Here is a 20,844-nt window from a genome sequence, read left to right on the forward strand (position 1 = left end):
GACCATCATTTTAATTATTTCCATGCTTTTTATTTGTTTATGTGATCAGGCCACTGAATGAAATGTTAAGAAGCATGTCCCTCCTTAGGGGGTGTATTTTATGTCTTGTGAGCGGAGAGGGCAAGATAGTTCTATATATGCTTATGTAAATTATAGGGATATTTTGTGATAGCAATGTCTACAGGATGTTGTGTGGACTGGCAGTGGAGCAAGAAGGATTATCTAACTTGAACTTCAGTTATCACCAACCGTGGGATATAAAAGGTGTGTGTGTGTGTGTGTGTGTGTGTGTGTGTGTGTGTGTGTGTGTAGGATGGAAGGTTCTGGTGTGAACTGGAATAAAGACTCCTGCACTCTTACTGATGAGTGGACAGAAACAAGGTAGTTGAGTCCAGGTGCCATGACCCATCATTGAAGAAGAAAAGCTTTGAAAATAAGCTTACTATGTTCCTGCTCAGGGTGACTATCTTCCCTAGGTTTTAGGTTCAAAAGTGCTTCTAGTCTATAGTACCAGTGACTCGGTATGGAACTTCAGGTAACATTCTGTGACTTACCTTTATGCTGTTCCTCTTGTCACTGTGATACTCATTAGAGACTATGATTGAAAGCAAGCTCTGCAAATGACGATGGTGAGATAATTATTGAAAATTCTATGAGGTATCGAGAACATGAGTTCTCAAACTTGACTGAAGAGAAGCATCATCTTGGAAGCAGAGAAGATGCAAAGTATTGACTATATGCTTTGAAGTGTTGCCTAATTGGCATATGCTAGAGTGCAGATAATAAATGAACATATTCTATTTGAATCGAAACTAGTATGGTATAATGAAAAATGACACAGCATGGAGGAAGATGGGTGTAGGGAGGTTGTCCAGTTAAGAGTCTACTCTACTTTTGTTACACAGAAGACAGAGTCTCCACCGTTCTCATGGGTGTTGACTGCAGGGATAATAATGGTTTGCTACAGTGGCATGCTCTTGGTTCATCAGTGTACCAGGAATAAGAGTGAGTAAACATGGACCTAGTTGGGGCACTCCAGGAGATGCAGTCATTGGGAGGTACTGAGACATGTTGACATTTACTGTAGTTGACTTGAAACAGAACATTTGCATTTGTTTGACCTTATCTATTTTTTTTTTTATCTTAGTGTCATCTGCAAAGTGGAATCATCCAGAAAGCTTGAGTCATATCAACATGACTACAGGTAAGGTATATTTCATGATTATAAGGAGATAATAAAGAGTATGTGAGAGAAGAAGGAACTATACATAGAATTTTAGATCATTTACTTAAATATCTCAAGTTTCTTAAAACTTGATCAATAATTCCTTCATCACACAAGCTATCTCCTCTCCACGATGAGCTTGGCCACAACTACCTCAGATTATCCTCAGGTAACCATTGTGGTTTCCTTACTTTAAAACATTCTGAGTACTCTCTCAGGTGAATCTTATGTGATCTCATAGGCTTGGTGATAGGATAGATGGAAATGCGGGTGGAGGTGGAGGTTGTGGAAAGGAAGTGGCAAACTCATCAGAAGATAATGTGAGAAGTCTTTAGAATAAAAAAAAATTACCAACGGAAACGTATAAGTGTAGATTTTTTTCTTTATTATCCATTGCCTTCTTTGTAGCTATAATCCATTTGGAAATATCCATCTTTCACCTTGAAAAAGACAGCTTTGGTTGTGCAGCTCATTGGTGTTCGTCATGCTTTTCATTGGTGTAGATAGGATTCCTGGCCTATTTCCCCTCCAGAATAGTCTCACCACAGATGTCTCAACTTCTGTACTGTTGTCACTTTGGGCTAAATACATCTTTGTTAGGGAAGGAGTATGCCTAATAGGATGTTTAGATGTATTCCCAACATCCATTAGATGTTATCAATATTCTTCATACAGTTGTGACAGTAAAAACGTGTCTTCAGAAATTGTCCTGTCTGGAGACACACAACTTCTTGTGAAGAACTACCACACTGTTGGGTCACTGGTTATTCAGCTAACCATTAACTCACCACTGTGTGCTGCTAACCCAATTGTACCCCTGAAGACTGTCACCACCCACTTGGAAGCATCATATCCATCCATCTGTCTGTCTGTCTATCTATCTATCTATCTATCTATCTATCTATCTATCTATCTATCTCAATACTCTGTTACTTGATGCTATTTATCTTTAACCTATGGCAAAATTCTCAAGATATATATATATATATATATATATATATATATATATATATATATATATATATATATATAACAGTTGTCTGTACTTGCTGAAAATATTGCCTCCAGATATGAGAGTAAATATATATCCTAATAATTATACAGTTTTCTAACAGTTTTTAAAACATGTTATGCATGCATTTTGTTGATGTGGAAGCAATCTTAATGCTCATGAAAACTGAAACCTAAAAGGTTAGTGAAGCCACGAAGCTGCGTCCTCCCCAGGAATGGCTCTCTCACCAGTAACTGCTTTCTTTGTATGGATCAACCTTGTGCTTCTGATGTGTCTTAATGTCGCTACATCTGACACAGCTAAATTAATTTCTTTCTCCTCCTTACAGATTATATTTTTAATTTCTTGGTTATAGGCATTGTTTTGACTCTTTGGTTTTGACGGCAGCTATATATTAATGAGGCTTCTGAATGGGAAATTGTTGATATACTCGTGGGTGTACTTCATTGATAGCTTCTTTGTGAGTTAGTTCAGCTAGGTAAAATACATCTGATTAAGGCTATTCATGGAGAACACTAACTGCTTTTGAGGCTTGAAGGTGACAAAGGCTTAATCCTTGACCAAAGTCTAGAAAGACTCCTCTGTTTCCTCCTTTGATTAGGCCTTGTCCTTGAGTCTTTTGCTCAAGATTCCAATTGTAGCATGGTTCCCTGTGAATCAACACAACCAGAAGCCCCCTCCTCAATACAAGATCTGATTTCCTTCATTCCCACTACTTCACTAAATAATAAAGGGTCACTCTGGTTTGAGCAAGAATCTTATTACCACAGCTGAGCAAGAAGTCACCCCTGGTGTTTGGAGTTGAGCTCCTGTTTTTTTGACTCTTGTTCAAGTTTAAAGACTTGTCACAATTTCTGGCCACTGTCTTAACTCAAGAAATTTTAACAGTTATGACAAGATGGCTTATTGCTGTGAGCAAAAAAGGAAAGGGACTTAATGAAGGATCCAGGCTTAGGGTGGGGAGCTGCATTTAATAAAGCTCAGTAACCTTTTAGGAACTCCTAGAGAAGACAAGAAAAATTAAACATCACTCAGTATTTGGCACACAGGGCTGGAGCAGAGAACACTTTGTTATTATTACATTGTGATAGATTTCAATGTAGAGTAGTGTAGCACAGACTATATGGATAAGCATGAATGGAGAAGACTTAAACTCTTTAAGTTATCTGAAGAAACTTTTTTGTCATAGACAATGCATGCAAAGTTGTACTCATCAACTTCTCATTAGCTTTAAGTCTCCATAACTTTGGTCAGCCACTCTGTGGTTAACACTGATCAATGTGAGAACTTCGTCTCTGCTCTGGCATGTAGACATATCTGCTCCTTACCGAGTCTGTGTGCTAATCAAGGTCCTATTGTGTTTATTGCTAAACCTGATGATTGCCTTACCTTTCTTATGATTTTGTAATGTTATTAAATACTATATAAGGTAAAAACCTTTTATTAAAATACACATAAATATGAAAAGAAATGGACTGTTAACCATAATATCTAAATTAAATGCTTAGGTAACACTTGGTACAGGAAAATATCACTAGAAAGAGAGTAAATGGAACAAAAGTTAGAAGAAAATATAAATCTGTAGGAAGATTTTGTATTTAGGTTGTTTTAAAAACAGTTATCATCATGTCCTGTTTTACTCTATAGAGAAATAGGAAAAACTGAAATAGGAAAGAATATCTAATTCCTGTGCCTGTTGGTTATGAAGAAGCATTTACCCACAATGCCATCAGCAGACGTTCGATGAGCCTTTTCTTCTCTGTGCCAACTAACATATTCCATTTTGGCTTTGTACTGTAAGCCGTACACATTTGTCACTGTTTTAATGCTTTCTTCACTTTGTGAGGTTGTACTTCTAGATGTTGTGTACCCCAAGAAAAGATGCTATAATGAGCATTTTTTTTTGTACACACTGTCCACATCCACACAGGGACCAAAATGGGAAACTTTGCTATTTTCCTCTGAGCCTTATTCTGGGATGAGCATGTGGGAGTGTGGGGTGTTTTGCCCTTTCTTCATGAGACTGAGGCCCTGAAGTCCTCGGCATGGCCACACCCATGTTAACAGCATATGTCCCTCAGGACCTCTCACGCTCAGGGCTTCCTCACACTCTCATACACCCAAAGGACTACAGTTATCTAATGACTACTAGAAAACAAAGAATCAACCTCTCCCAGGGATGAAGCATCTTACTGGTTGTCCAACACAGAGTGGTCGGCCTTGAAACTATATACACACCACCACCAAGAACGGACTCAGCAGGTTGTTGTTACATATATTTGTAGATGCACAGAGTTCGGCCTTGAACTATATACACAGAACGGACTCACAGGTACATATATTTGTAGATGCACGTACACGTTCACATACATAAATATTTATACATGTATACATGCATATGTGTGTGTGGCAGTTATTTAAAAAAGAGGCTCTCACCTTGAAAGTGAGGGGTGTGGGAGAGCTTAGTGGGAAGGTAGTTAGGAAGAGTTGAGGAGAGGAAAAAGAGTAGGAAAGTAATGTAATTCTATTTCAATTAAAAACATATTAAGGTAAACATAAATAAATAAAGTAGCTTATGCTAAAAAAATGTGACATTTCCCAGATAGTTGACTAATGCTATTTTTAATTACAAAATAATACAGCATGGAATCGCGGTGTTAATTGTCAAATGTTTTTTCTCACTGAAATTTAATGTCTGTCATTTAAGTGTTACAGTGAAGTGTTCCAGTTTGGGACCCTCACTCGCTCTCGTGTCCTCATGCTTGGCTAAACGTCCCCTTCTGCCTTATTTCTATTCTGTATGAAAGGGTCTCTTCCTTATACTGGGACATTAGTCATACTGAATCTGTGTGGGGCCCTCCATGGTTTTCTCAGTCTGCACAGGAAATCGCATTGTTCTTGTTGATCGTCTTTTAATTATTTTCTTTTTCTGTTAATGGTGTCTGTCGGAAACCTGCTGCAGCCTTTAGGCCTGCTTGCTTGTGCCTGGAGGACTCTGCCTCCTTTCAGCATTTTTGCCTGCAGGGGAAGTTGTGCTGGCCAATTCCTCTTTCTTTTATCTGGGGAAGAAGTACTGAAACTCCAAACTTTGAGAGAAGAGTTCTATCCATCAAGAATAGTTCATAGTCCCCGATGGAGTCCTCATGACTAGAACATCAGAACCCAAAAACAAAGGCAGCAAATCAAACAGCAGCCCCTGGACTTCACAGTGGCTGTGGAGATGCATGCCTGCAAGCAGAATGATTAGAATGTCACTGGTGTCCTTGGCCATTCAGCATGACTGAGGTCAGTCCAGGCTACCTAAAATCCTGTCTCAACAAAGCAAAACAAATAAAATAATTACCTATCTCGTGTTTGGAAAAATAGGAAAAGCAAGAAACCGTTTGTGCTGCTTGGAATTACTTCTTGGCTATAAATCACCAGGATGTGGTACTCACCAACCATATTTTAGAGCTCTGTAGAAGGATATTTGGAAAGATTTGGGGACTGTTGGTACATTCGGAACTAAGCGGAAGGGGAGGGCATTAGAACAACTATGACTGCCATGAGCAGATTTGCCCTTACCGGAGGTCTGTCTGTGCCACATGGGGAATTTCATAGGTGCATATGCAAGGAAAAAAGAGACCCATACATGAAAAGTATGAATGTTAAGGTATGATGTCCACATTCTACTGATTAGGAGTGAAATATAGTACAAGAATTATTTGGGAGTGGAGGGAATTTGAAACTATATAAAAATACCTTCTGGCTTTAGTCATCAATGGAAATAAGAGATAATTCTTAACATAGAAAAGAGAGACTGACTCAGGAACAAAAGAGCCTGAAATGGACTAGATCCTAGTCAATGACCTTCTGGTCAGCATTGTGGTTTGAAGCCATCACCACCACCACCATCACCACTATCACAGCACCGTCACCACCACCACCATCACCACCACCACCACCACCACCATCACCACCACCACCACCACCACCACCATCACCACCACCACCATCACCACCACCACCATCACCACCACCACCACCATCACCATCATCACCACCATCACCACCACCACCACCACCACCATCACCACCACCACCACCACCATCACCACCACCACCACCACCACCATCACCACCACCATCACCACCACTATCACACCACCACCACTACCCCCGCTACCACAACACCACCATCACTACCATCACCACCACCACGACGACGACCACCACCACCATCACCACCATCACCACCACCACCACCACCGTCACCACCATTACCACCATCACCACCATCACTACCATCACCACCATCACCATTATTACCACCACCACCACCACCACCACCACTATCACCACCACCACCATCACCATCACTACCACCACCACCACAACCCACTACTAGTACTATATCATTGTACCACGCTTCCTTCTCAGTGCTTGCAAGTCTGTCTTTTTCTGAAGACTGGTTTGTCAGTTTCATATACCGTTCTTATACAACTATTTTTCCTGCTAATGCCTAAACTGATTATGAGAAAATGTTTAGCCCAGTTGATGAAGGCCTGTTCACTTCTGGTGATATGGATTCAAATTTAGTATAAGTGCAAGGAGACAGGGAATCATTGTTTCCCATGTCCTATTCCAGTGACTACAAATGGCAGTATGGTAAGACATTCATTTTAAATGATCTGGTCACCAAATGTCTAACTTTTCACATTATTAATCAACCAAAGAAAAAGGTGTTAGGATACAAGTTATCTCATGGTGCAAGAATTTTCTTTTCTCTACAGCCCATGAGCTTAAATAATTCGGATAGAGGCAAATGTGTGCTAGCCACATGATCTCAGTCAATGGCACAATGTTTTTGAGTTATTTCTAAAAATGCATTTCTTTTGACTGTGCTTCAGCTGCTGAGGAGGGCTGACCTTTTATGTCCTCATGTTTATATTCCTATAGCTCCAGGCATACAGATTCCAATGTCTGCTTTCAGCTTGACAGTCTTCTGAACTTTAGAGTGTCTGCCCTGTTATCTGATGCAATCATTTTATGAGATCGACATGCTATGACTGGCTATGGCACTAACATTTTCACCTCTAGGAAATCTACATTTACAAAAATTATGTCTTTATGGTCCTACTTTCAGAGAGATTGCTATCTGAATGAAAATGGAGCAACATGACTAGTCTAATTGGTCCATCTGAAAGCATTTCCTTATGGAATTAAAGAACAGCTAAGGGAAAAATAAATGCAAGGTGGAGCTCACTTCCTTCTCAACAAGAGGCGAAGGTACATATCATTTGTTTTGATCTTATTTGATGTCATTATCCTTGAAAGGACATTATTATGTGTGAGAATGAAATAACTGTTTTACTATGAACTCAGCATACTACTTTTGTTTTGTTTGTATGCAGAATAGGACTTGAGAATGCCAACGCTATGGAGCTGAAGTGAAGACTATTATTTTCTATAAGCAACATTGCTTTTTCAACCCTGCATCCCATGGATATACCATTCCTTTACCACTAGGTTTAGTCTGCACATGTGTGGGTTTCAAGGAACAAGATTTAAGTCACAGAATGACTGGTACTGAGCAATTAGGGTGCGTGAGCATGCGCACACACGTGTGTGTATGTGTGTGTGTGTGTGTGTGTGTGTGTGTGTGTGTGTATGTACACAGTATGATGCTTCGCACCTGTAGTTCTATGGCTCAAGAGGCCAATCAGGATGTTCCCTTTGACTGGGAGGCCAAACTGGACTACATGGTGACCTTGGGACCAGCATGAGTAGACCACAGTATGAAATCCTCTCCCAAACAAACAAACAAAACAAAAAACCCAAACAGATAAGAAATCTTCATACATAAAGTGTAAATTTTATGCCTCAGGTATGTTATAGATGCTAATTAGTGGCCAGGTATAATCTTCAGCTTGAAATAGAATACAAACAAACAAAAAGCCCTAATATACTTTGACCTGGTCTTTGATATGTCCTTGCTGTTGCATACGTGCTTTAATTCTGGCCTTTACTAGGTCTCTGGACCTTCTATACTGCTTTTACATACAGTCATTCTAGCTATTGACACAATTGCCCACTATGACTATAGTGGGGGACTTCGAGCCCAAGCAGCAGTACTAGAATTCTGGATTCAGCAGGGTTATTAGTTGTTCGAGAACGAGAGAGGGTGCTAGAAGCAATTTACATCTCATCACAGTGTCTGTGATTGTTTTCTGTGTCTGTAGCCCCGTGGTGTCTGGTCTTGTTTGAAGTTTTCTATGTCTCTATCATGCTGCCCAGGTTTTCTTCAGTGTCAAATCATATCCCAAGAAGAAAGGATGAAGAGGCTCTGATGGATGAAGGACAAGGGCCCAGTTATTAATGAGGAGAGACAATTCTGAAATTATCAAGCCTTTTAATGAGATTGTCTTCTGCCTGGAATATGGTTAAGGGGGCAACAGTAATCAGAAGGTTGAGTACCAAGAATTTATTTTCCTCTATAGTTTCTGAGGCACATTACAGCAAAGCATTCCGAAGCAGAAGTGCTAGGCCTGTGGCAGTAATTGGAGGCAGCAGTGAAGCCCATGTTAGAGACGCAAGCCAGGGCCCTCCATGTAGACAGCATGCCCTCATCACTTTAAGTGATGCTGCATGCCCACAGAACTGGCCAGCAGTGACCGTGGTCCCTTTGGCAAGCATCACCATCATCATGGCACTGCCTTCACTAGTCATGCCTGCAATAAAGCAGAGTCCACTGAGACTGGCCATATTTCTGCGGGAGGACAAGTCTCTAAAGGGCAGGGGGCATGTGCTGAGGGTGCCAGAATTATTCAGTTTCTTGTGCAGTGATTGAGATGCTTTGTGCAGGATGCGGTGATTGCCTTCTCATATATTTGTTATGCTCATTTATGAACACAGGCATTTGTGAATGCATGCCATTCAAATCAAATCTGTTCACATCTGTTACGTATTAAAATCTATATCAAGTACTACCTCTCTGTGCCTTCTATTCTCAGCCACAGCTTTATATCCGATTCCCTTCCATCATTCCATTTTTGGGTGGGGCAAGGGCTCTACCATTGAGTGTCACCTTTATCAGTTCTCTTCCTTTCACTACAGTTAAAATGATTCTGACCTGAAAATATTGATTGTTATTCTATGGGATTAGTCTCCTGCATTTCTCCTCAAATTACCTTTGACATCCTCCTTCTTAGGCACTTCATATCCTTAGCAGAGATGAGACAGAGGCTAGAACATAAATCAGTAAATTTACACGTATAGTTATGCACGCACCAATATTCATATTTAAGAAACCGGTGGAAGGAGTCTGTATTATCCTTCCTTTAAGGTCTGGTTCTTTTTCTACAACTAGCGGAACAAGGTCAAATTTCTGGAAAATTGATAACCAAGAGCTCCCAGAGTCTGAGCTGACTTTTCCTTTCTCTCATTGCCTTGGAAAATTTTCTTAACTCATTTTAAGAAAGGGTTTTCAAGCTCATGGTATGAACGGTTGCCAGCTGCCTGTCTGTCCCAGCTTTGTCTTTTTTCTCAGGCTTCCAGGGGCATGGAACTGAGGGGCCCTGAATGAACTCTTTCTACCTTGAACTCAGAGCCTACTTACCTGCACTATAATCCAACATGCACCCGTTGCTGTCCAGCTGCTCTTAGCCTCAAATGTTTACCCTCTGTGTCCTCTACAACCATGTAAGTCCTCAGTATCAGGGAGAGTGTCTTGCCTATCTTTGTGCCTCCTGGAGTTTTACATGATTCCTAGAGCACAAAGGGGCTTGAATATGCTTATTACCTGTTTGATTGATTGAAGTGCCCAAGGCAGGGGGAGGGGCTGGTGGGGGTAACTGAAATAGCATTGAGGAAAAAGAGAAATGGCAGGAGGGTTAGAATGTCTTTAGTTTTAACCTCAGGGTTTACTGCCAGCCACAGATAAGCTGTTATTACAGATAAGCTCTTCAGTCCCAAAACTCTTCCTAGGAGCTGCCTTGCCACCATTGATAACGGTTGTAGGGGAGGGGAGGGGAGAGTGAGTGGAAGGAGGGATGGAGATTTAGCCTCTGCCTCCCCCACTGAAGCTTGGCAGGGGACTTCAGTAACCCAGCACTCAGTCAAACTTTAAGCACCTTTGAAATGCTCCCCTGGCCCCATCACTAGATAGGCACAGCCACTGGGATTCACTCTGCTTTTTTTTTTTTTTTAAATTTAATTTTTACAGTTACTTCATTACTTCAGTCTCACCCATAGAGCTCTTTGCTTCATTTTCTGTTTTGTTTTCCCAGCTACTGCTCTGCTTTAATCTCCTTTTCTCCACTGGCTCGTCTTTAAATTTGCAATTTTGCACATGCGGGAGCTGCTTAGTTCTACTGCTGAGGAGGACATTTAAAGGGGTGCTCAGCCTAGATTACCTACCAGGGTCTCAAGGAGTTATGAAATTATATTTTTACTGGAGTGCTATGTTTTGGTAGGAAGTAAAGGAGGTCATATTGGATAAGTGAAGTAGAGATTTGGACATTACCTCCCAGAACTGGGGTGTAGAGAGTGCTAAATGAAGGTCTTCCAGCTCAAAAGTCTCTTTTCTTTCCCCACATCTCACCAATTATATAGTGTAGCTGTCTACGCAGCTTAAATTTATCAGATATTAGTTGCTTCACCAGATTGAATAGATTTATTATCTTACCTACTCCAATCGGGTCCTTGGCCTTGAACAAGACTTCTGGGCACCCTGGAGTTAAGCCACCTAGGACTTAATTGCTTCAGATATTTCCTTTTGTTTGTAATTTGGATTTTGTTTGCTCCTGGTCCCCTGGGAGTGCTTTGGGCTGTTCAGTTAATTGAAAGTGGCTAAAGCTGAAAGAGGCAGCCCCACTATAGGAGGCATCTTTGGGATCAATTTGAGAAGACTATTGAAATCCTCTTGCTTAGTTTAATAATTATCTCTGATTGAGGTAGGATTTTAGTCTGAGACTAATAGGAGATTCCAAAAGTTTCCCATTGGCTTTAGGGAGTAACAATTCCCTGAGCAATTAGCTGTTTCTGGAGGGTGTTTCTATTAAGCTTCACAGTTGGCGATGTTAGAAAGCTAGGTAGGATTGTCACGGATGGGACAGCATATAAGACAAGAGAGAAGGGAAAGGCTTTTGTGCAGGCATCAGAGTGAAAGATAAAAGGGTCATGAAAGATGCCCTACACAAGTCAGTAGAGAGGAGAACTGAAGAGGTGTAGGTGCAAGAAAATGAAGCACAAACATGAAAAACAAGTTGTTTCCAGGAACCCATATGCATTTGTTTTTTTTTTTTTTTTTTAATTTATTCTTGTTACATCTCACTGGTTATCCCATCCCTTGTATCCTCCCATTCTTCCCTCCGTCCCATTTTCCCCTTACTCCCCTCCCCTATGACTGTGACTGAGGGGGACCTCCTCCCCCTGTACATGCTCATAGTTCTTACCTATAATATGTAAAACATTTGATCATGCGAAGGTATTGAGGAGCATGTTTTTCTTACATTTACTTTTTGTAATCATTCACTTAAAGAAAATAGAATGTAACCACATTGTGAGTTTTGTACTGCTTGTGAGATCTTGCTGTGATATGTAAGCTGTGGGAGAAATAATGAAGTTGTTGAAATATTTTTCCATCCAAAAATAAAAAAAAAAAAAAGAAAAAAAAAAAAAAAAAAAAAAAAAAAAAAAAGAAAGTGAAGCACATTTCAGAATCTTACAGGATAATTGTCAGTGTATTACAGAAGACATTCCTTGAGGTAGATATAACCCTGATCATTTTTTTAAAAGAACATAACAGTGAGTCTTAGAAATAACATGGGTGAGGAAAGATGGTAAGAGTTTTTGAAAGAAATATTAATAGAGTAGTAGTGGTTACACCTTTATTATTCAAGTAGGAGAGAGGCAATACTAAAACAAGTGCATTGTCTCCCTGGGGCCTCTCTAAAGCTTGGGTGCTCTATACTATACTGTAGTATTCTGATACCCTGTGGTTTTTGCCTTTTCCCAGCCTACAAAGTCTGGGCTAGAGACAGATTATAATGTTGAAAATTACTAAAGTAACATAGTTTCCTGCTTATTCGTAAAGTTCAGTTGTAATTTGGTAGACCTATCTAGTTCCTAAGTTCCTAAGTGGTCAAGTGAGTTTCACAGTTTGGTTTGGGAATAAGCGAGTCCTTAGAATTTACTGTGTGTCTGCCACTGTACTGATTGTTTACATACAATACTGAGAAGAAGGCACTGAGGGCTTGTGAGGCGGGCACTGCCCCTAAAGCTATGTTATTCATTTCATAATTGCCTTGTGCTGTAGATTCCAAATATATAGAATTAAGAATAGACAATGATATGTACAATTATATAAAGAAGACATCCTCTTAGAAAAAAGAATGTGGGGCACCAATTTGTTGTGGTTAATTTACCAGTATAGCCTAATAATGTTTATTGTTAGGGCTACAATTATTATTAAGACAATATTTTCTAACCTGTTAGCAATCAATCAAGACACAGACACCTTTTATATTTTAAAATAGCCTCAGTTAACCTGGGGTAGGGTAGATATTAATCCCTTAAACTACTTCCCATAGTGGGGCAGGGGTATCTGTCCCAATGCCATGCCAACTGCTTCTAAGAATTTCTACCAAGCTACTTCTCATCCATAATCTCAAATACTTGCTACTTATTATCATCTGGGCCAAATTTCCATCCACTTTGGCCATGTGCTTCTCCTTTACCTAATCCATGGTGCAGCCTTCTTCTTACTCTCCTCTACTTTCCTCCCGCCTCTCCTTCTCCCAAGAGTCTTTTTGTCTCCCCAAGCCTTGGAACCTTAACCATGTCTACCCCATTTGTCCTACTCAGGTGTGATGGCCTTTTATTGGTCAAACAGGTTAGGCTCTTAGGCAAGGTACAGGTGGAGCAGAGAGATAGCAAGCAGTAATAATCAGGCCAACCTCCAACAAGATACATTAAAAATTGTAAAAGCCACAAGATGCCACCAACACCACAAAATTGTAAACATCTTTTTCTCATGTATATGTGATATATATATATACATATATATATATATAATATGTGCTCTCACATGCATTATGTGAGCAACTTTTAAAATTAACTATGTTATTGTTTAACACAGTTTGTTAAGACGCTGTTTGACTGTTGGCATGGGCAAGAAATATCAAAAGGTAAAATTAATTTGAAATCAATACAGATAGAAAAGTGCCTTAACAGATCATGCCAATGCTGTGTTGAGTTTAATAATTGTATGCTCTAATTACTCTTTACTTCCACACACTGATTTTCTCATCAATCTGGACAGAGGGTGGGTCAGCTGAACATCTCTTCCGGTAGTTTTGAGCTTCCGCAGCATTCTTGTTCACTGGTTGATCTCTACGACAGCGTAACGACAGGATGCATCCTTTGTGGTAAGATACAACCCAGTGCTTTAGGATGATGCCATGGACAGCTTCTCATGTTAATGTCTGGAATCATTGTAGCTTTGTTATAGGTATGTGGGAAGTTCAAATTTATTCCCCACTCCCATTTAAAAATGCACCCTATGTTTATAATTGCAAATGCTACATTACTAAATACATTCTGGACAGGCAGCAACTTTTGTTGTGACTAGGCTTCATAATAATTGAATGGACTGCTTAGAATTTCTCACCATTGGTAGCTAGAAAAATCTCCACGGGCTGCCTCCTGGCTGTGAGCATTTCAGCCCTTATTTCTTCTCCATTGTCCTTACTTCCAGGACCAGGAACTCTAGGGCATGTTTATATACTATGACCCCTGATACTGAGCCAGGACAGGGTGAGCGAGTTCACACAGCCAGGGGTACCAGGATTGTGAGATCTCTTCCTGTATTAGATGGCTCACAGAAAGATCCCTGTGCAGAAATGATTGTGAGCAACATCATCTGTATCCAGGTAAACCCAAACAGGGTACATCCTCTCCTGCGAGTTTCTTTCTCAAGATTTGCCATATGTTCATCGTTCAAGTATATAATGAAAAAGCAAACCAGAGCACAAAAGAGAGGAGTTACTGAGAAAACTTTTTTTCCCCTCATTTTACTTAAGTTTGCAGCCATGTGGATGTGTTTTCTATCCCTGCCTAGAGCCTTCTGAAAGCTCTGTGCAAGTGAAAATTCCCTGAATCCAAAAGTCCCATGCACTCGATAATAAATCCATCCCAACACTGAATGATTTATTCAAATTATTCAGGACAGATTTCAATAAAAATATTATGACTCAATTGTCCAATTATAGCTCAACATTTCTGTGTTGCCTTTAAGCATCTTTCCTATTTTTACTCATGGCCTGCAAAATTAAATCTTTTATGAATCATAGTATTGGAGCCATTATGTAATCGTTCCCTGTGCGCTCCTGGAAGGCACTCATTACTAGAAATGCAGTGATTTGCATGGTCAGTAAATACATAGGGAATTGATTAGATGCAAAGCAACAAGAGGAACCAATTTGGCTAGGTTTCCCATTTATATTAAGGGTGTTAGCATCAATACAGGGCTGTTAGGCACAAAAATAAAACAGATGAGCTGCCCTTGAGTATTTGGAACTTCATAGTGCAAATGAGGCAGGACCTCATGGTTCTGCCTTTCCTACATAAGGCTGGTTGAAGATGGGTATAGTTGCTTTTCGGGAGGCTTTGTGGTACTAGAAGTGAAAACAAATACTATTTTTTAAATGCATTTCATTGTGTAAATTTGACATTGCCAAGAAGATGCTATGGGATGCAATTAACTTTTTTTCCCCGATACAGGGTTTCTCTGTGTAGTCTTGACTGTTCTGGAATCACTTTGTAGACCAGGCTGGCTTCATACTCACAGCGATCCACCTGCCTCTGCCTCCCAAGGACTGGCATTAAAGGCATGGGCCACCACTGCCCTGCTGGATACAATTATGTAATGAGATGGTTACCATAATAAAGCATGTTAATGTGTATCACTTCATGTGGTATCTTTTGTGACAAGAGCAAGCTAATAACGACTTATTAAATAAAAATCATATTTTACATTAGAACTACAGACTTGCTCCTCTCATAGATATGCTGTTTTCAACCCACCAAGCTACTCTCCCATCCTTGGCGTTTGGTTGTTTTGCTGGCTAGTTTTTATCTCGACTGGACATAAGCCATGGTCATCTGGGAAGAAGATGATCGATGTGGAAGGGCCTCCTGCTCACTGTGGGTGGTGTTATCCCTGCACAGGTCAACCTGGGTATCATCCTGGGTATTATGTGAAAGTAAGCTGAGCAAGTCATAAGGAGGAAGCCAGTGAAAAGCATTCTCCCATGGTCTCTGCTTCAGCTCCTGCCTCTAGGATCCTGCCTTGACTTCCTGCCCCGAGTTACTTCAATGAGGGACTGTGGTGAGCAGCTGTAAGTTGAAAGAAACCTTTTCTTCTCTATGTTGTTTTTGCTCGTGGTGCTTTATCACAGCAATAGAAACCTTAAATAAGACAGAAGGTAACTATCGTTTAACTCTCAGTGTCTCTGTATCTGAGCAGTTAAAATTGGTCACTGGTTATTTTTCTTACTTTCAGCTTGTTTCATGTAGCATTATGTCCTGATGTCCAGTCATGTTGTGGGAGATAAAAAAAATCTTTTTAATCTGAATATGAGTGTGGTATGCATGCCTGTGTATATGCACATTTGTGTGTGTGTGTGTGTGTGTGTGTGTGTGTATGTGTGTGTGTGTGTATGTGTGTGTGTATGTGCGCGCGCGCAGAGGTTCAAGATTGAGGTCGAAAATCTTCCTTGATAGCTTTCCTAACTTTCTATCTTGAGACAACATCTCTCAACGAAACCCAGACCTCACAGATAGATAGTCATGCTAGCCAGCTTTTGTTCTACATGTCCCCTGTTCATGCCCACTCAAGCTAGAAATACAGGCACACTTCCTCCATGTCCACTGGATATTTACGTGGGCTCTGGAGCATGATCCTCTTTCTTGCAAAGCAAGTGTTTTAAATGCAAGTCCGCCTCTCTGTTCCCAAAATTTCTTTTGAACTTATGGCTACCTTTCCTTTTTATTCATTTGTTCTGTTGTTTTGCTATTTTTCTAGTTCCGTACTATCTTGGTCATTATAGTCCTAACTACAATTTAGAATTAGAAAATAAAATGTCTCCGATTTTGCTTTTTTTTTCTTTGTGTTGTCTGGGATATTTGGATTACATTTGTGCATTCACATTGATTGACGTTTCTGTGTGAGATAAGAATGATATAAGACTTTTGACATACTACTAAATATGTATGTTATGGAGTACAGCACAGACATTTTAAGAATATTAATATTGTTGAATATTAACAATACTTTTGTTTTCACACATAATGAATATTTTCATTTATTTGTTATTTTAATTTTTTATCAACTTTTTGTGGCTTTTAGTGCACAAGTATTTCACACTCTTGGTTGAGTTTACTCCTTGGTGATTTCATATGCTGCATAAGTGAAACTGTTTTCCAGATTTTTCAAAAGATAGGTCATGGTATTGAATGACTACTTTGTGTCTGGCATTATACTAACAGTTCTTCTAGGGTATTAAGGCACTTATTCCTCAGGAGAACTTCACCAGCTCCACAGACCACCTCAGTCTCAGCAGCTGCACGCTCACCACACTGGGGAGCTATGTTCTGGAACATTAAGCTCCACAGCCCAGTGACAATGACATTGTGAAGGAGAAGACCTATGTAGTTCCTATTAGTTCCATTGATCACCCAAGTAAGATAGTGTAGCTGCCTCTGAGTTTATCAAAAATACATATGTCGCCTAGCAGGGGAACTCAGGCCTGTAATCCCAGCACTGACAGGCAGAGGTAGAAGCATCACAGGTTTGGCGACAGTGTGAGGAATGCAGAACTATCCTATTTCACAGAGCAAAAGTAAATATATACAAAATACAAATCTGTCTTTATTTTATCCAAAGTTTTTTTTGCAGTCACCATCGATAAAAATGCAGAGCAGGAATTCACATGAATGAGAAGTCCAGAAGAGAAAACAAACAGGTTTCAGAAGCTAGACAGCAGGCACATCGAACAAAGGGCATTTGAAGGAAGCATGGCCTCTGTCACAGAAGCACAGAAATCTAGTGGCACTGGAGTAAATCTTGAGAAGAAGCAGACACAGAAAGGTAACTGCGTAGCTATCACATAGAGGAAGAGATCTGTTGTATTGTCTCAGTTATCGACAACGATAAATAATAGAAATCAGCTTTGGCAATCACACAAGTTGTAGTCCAATGTAACAAACCAAAAACCAAACCAAACAATAACAACAAACTAAGCATTTCATTTCCTTAGAAACATCAAAGAGCTGAACTTAGGGAAGTGTTAGTTGGGCTCAAATGCTCAAGGTCTACTAAAATTTGTACCTAGAGAAGGGACCAATTCTTGCTACTTCATTTTATTCTTATATTTTAATTACCTTGTTTTATCCTTGTTACATCCAAGTTACCTTGTTACATCCAAGTAAAAGTAAATAAAATCAAATACCAATGTCCCCAGTGATTGGGGGCCTTAGATCTGTTCCCAGGTTTTACCCTTTGAGGTGATTGAACCAAGTGTATGATCAAATTCAAGTTCCAATGACCTGATTTGGAACCCTACATTTTGAGTCTAATGGTATTTTAATTTAACCTTATTCTGTTCCACTTTGGAGATGGAAAGAGAGCTATATACCCTTTTATGATTGTTCATTATATAAATAGTAACTTATACTTAAGATTCTGTTTTGTCTTTGGAGATTCTTTGATTTTATTTTTCTAAATTACATATTATTGAAATCAGTACATATCTGCTTGCAGAGATTTGCCTCATTTTAAATATCTGCATACTATTTCACTATATATATATATATATATATATATATATATATATATATATATATATATATAATAGTGTATCCAGTCACTTTTTTAACAGTTATTTTTTTATTTAAGTAATTTATTCAGATTACATTTCAGTTGTTATCCCCTCACTTGTATCTTCTTGTTCCCACTTCCTCTCCTCCCTCTTTCACTTTATTCCCCTCCCCTAGACCTGTGACAGAAGAGGACATCCTCCCCCTCTATATGATCAAAGCCTATCAGGTCTTATCCTGGTAGCCTGCTTACCTTTCCTCTGAATGCCACCAGGCCTCCTTACGAAGGAGAAGTGGTCAAATAGGGGGTGCCAGAGTTCATGTCATAGTCAGTTCCCACTCTCCACACAACTGTAGAGAACGTGCTGTTCATTGGATTGATCTGAACTGGGGTTCTAAGTTTACTGCATGCATTGTCCTTGGTTAGTACAGTAGTTTGAGCAGACTGCCCTGGCTCCAGATCCACCGCCTTGATGGTCTTCTTGTAGGTTTCTAGGACCCTCTGGATCCTTCTATTTTCCCATTCTTCCATACTTCTCTCACCTGGGGTCCCAATAGGATGTCTCAGCATCTATCCCAATCTCCTGCTAAGTGAAGACTTTCAGAACTCATCCCTGTTGGGCTAGTGTCCAATTATAAGTGAGTATGTACCATGTGTATCTTTCTGGGTCTGGGTTAACTCACTCAGGATGATCATTTCTAGTTCCACCCATTTGTCTGCAAATTTCAGGATTTCATTGTTTTTTAATAGCTGCATAGTATTCCATTGTATATATGTACCACAGTTTCTTTATTTATTCTTTGCTGAGGGACATCTAGGTTGTTTCCAGGTTCTGGCTATTATGAATAAGGCTACTATGAACATGGTTGAGCATATGTCCTTGTGTGCTGGAGCATCTTTTGGGTATATTCCAAGGAATGGAATAGGTGGGTCTTGATGTAGTCCTCTTTCCAGTTTTCTGAGAAAGCACCAGATTGATTTCCAAAGTGATTGTACAAGTTTGCACTCCCACCAGCAACAAAGGAGTGTTCCCTTTTCTCCACATCCCTGCCAGCATGTCCTGTCACTTGAGTTTTTTTATCTTAGCCATTCTGATGGGTGTAAGATGGAATCTCAGAGTCATTTTGATTTGCATTTCTCTGACGACTAAGGACGTTGAGCATTTCTTTGAGCGTATCTCAGTCATTTGATATTGCTCTCTTGAGACTTTTCTGTTTAATTCAGAGCCCCATTGGGTTATTTGGTTTGGTTTGGTGGTGTTTTATTTCTTGAGCTTTTTATATATTTGAATATTAGTCTTTTGTCAGATCTGGAGTTAGTGAAGTTCTTTTCCCAGTCTTTAGGCTGTCGCTTTGTTCTGTTGACAGTGTCTTCTGCCTACAGAAGCTTCTCAGCCCCATGAGGTCCCATTTATTAATTGCTGACCTTAGAGCCTGGGCGGTTGGTTCAAGAAGTTGTCTCCTGTGCCAATGAGTTCCAGGCTTTTCCCCACTTTTTCTTCTAAACGATTTAGTGTCTCTGGTTTTATGTTGAGGTCTTTAATTTACTTGGATTTGAGTTTTGTGCATGGTGACAAATAGGGATCTACTTGCATTTTTCTACATATGGACATCCAGTTAGACCAGCACTTTTTGTTGAAGATGCTATCTTTTTTCCATTGAATAAATTTGTCAAAAATCAAGTGTCTTTATGTGTGTGGATTTGTTTCTGGGCCTTTGATTCAATTCCATTGATCACCCATAATATTGCTATGCCAGTACCATGCTGTTTTAATTACTATTGCTCTATAGTACAGCTTGAGATCCGGTATGGAGATTCCTCTGGAGCCTCTTTTATTGTATAGGATTGTTTTAGCTATTCTGGGCTTTTTGTTTTTCCATACGAAGCTGAGAATTGATCTTTCAATGTCTTTTAAAAATTGTGTAGGTATTTTGATGGGGATTGCATTGAATCTGTATATTACTTTTGGTAAGATGGCCATTTTTACTATGTTAATTCTCCCAATCCACAAACAAGGGAGATCTTTCCACCTTTTGATGTCATCTTCAATCTCCTTCAGAGATTTGAAGTTTTTTTCAAACAAGTCTTTCACTTGCTTGGTTAAAGTTATTCCTAGATATTTTATATTGCTTGTGGATACCGTGAAGAGCTTGGAGCTGGGCTCTTCTCTTTCCTCAATTCCTATTATCCTTAGGTTTTGCCTTTTCATGGTGTCCTTGATTTCTTTTATGTTTTGTGTCAGGAATTTTTGAGATTTAACATTTTCTTTGATGGTTCCATCACATACTTCAATTGTGTCTTTTTCTCCTGAGATTCTTTCCTCCGTCTCTTGGATTCTGTTAGAGAACCTTACGTCTGCACTTTCTTCTCTCTTCTCTTAGTTCTTTCATTGCTGGCTTTCTTCTGTCTGTGCTCTTATAATTGTTTCCATTTTCATCTTCAAATCTTGAGCTACCTTATTATTTCCTTCATCTGATTATTTTTATTTTCCTGAGTTTCTTCCAGTGATTTTTTCATTTCTTCTCTATAGGCCTCTTTAGTATCCTCAATCTGTTTGACTGCATCTTCCTTCATTTGTTTATGAATTTTATTTGTTTTCTCCATTATCATCTTTATTACTAAGGATTTGAGGTCATTTTTCTTCTGCTTCCGTTGTGTTTGAGTTCCCAGGGTTGAATTCTTTGTAATATCTGGGTTTTAGAGATGCCATATGGTTTTGATTTTTGTTGTTTGTGTTTTTTACATTTG

The 20,844-nt window shown here is 39.6% G+C and overlaps 1 long non-coding RNA gene across 1 annotated transcript in view; it reads left to right on the forward strand.

Annotated features, from left to right (window-relative positions):
- The first annotated feature begins 1,145 nt into the window (after positions 1 to 1,145).
- LOC127193100 (uncharacterized) overlaps positions 1,146 to 20,844 on the forward strand; it is a 29,805-nt gene continuing 10,106 nt past the window's right edge. The window contains exon 1 of the long non-coding RNA XR_007831085.1: positions 1,146 to 1,204. This is a non-coding gene — a long non-coding RNA (uncharacterized LOC127193100). The remainder of the gene's footprint in view (positions 1,205 to 20,844) is intronic.

Source organism: Acomys russatus, chromosome 8 (genome assembly GCF_903995435.1).
Source record: "Acomys russatus chromosome 8, mAcoRus1.1, whole genome shotgun sequence".
Classification (NCBI taxonomy): domain Eukaryota; kingdom Metazoa; phylum Chordata; class Mammalia; order Rodentia; family Muridae; genus Acomys; species Acomys russatus.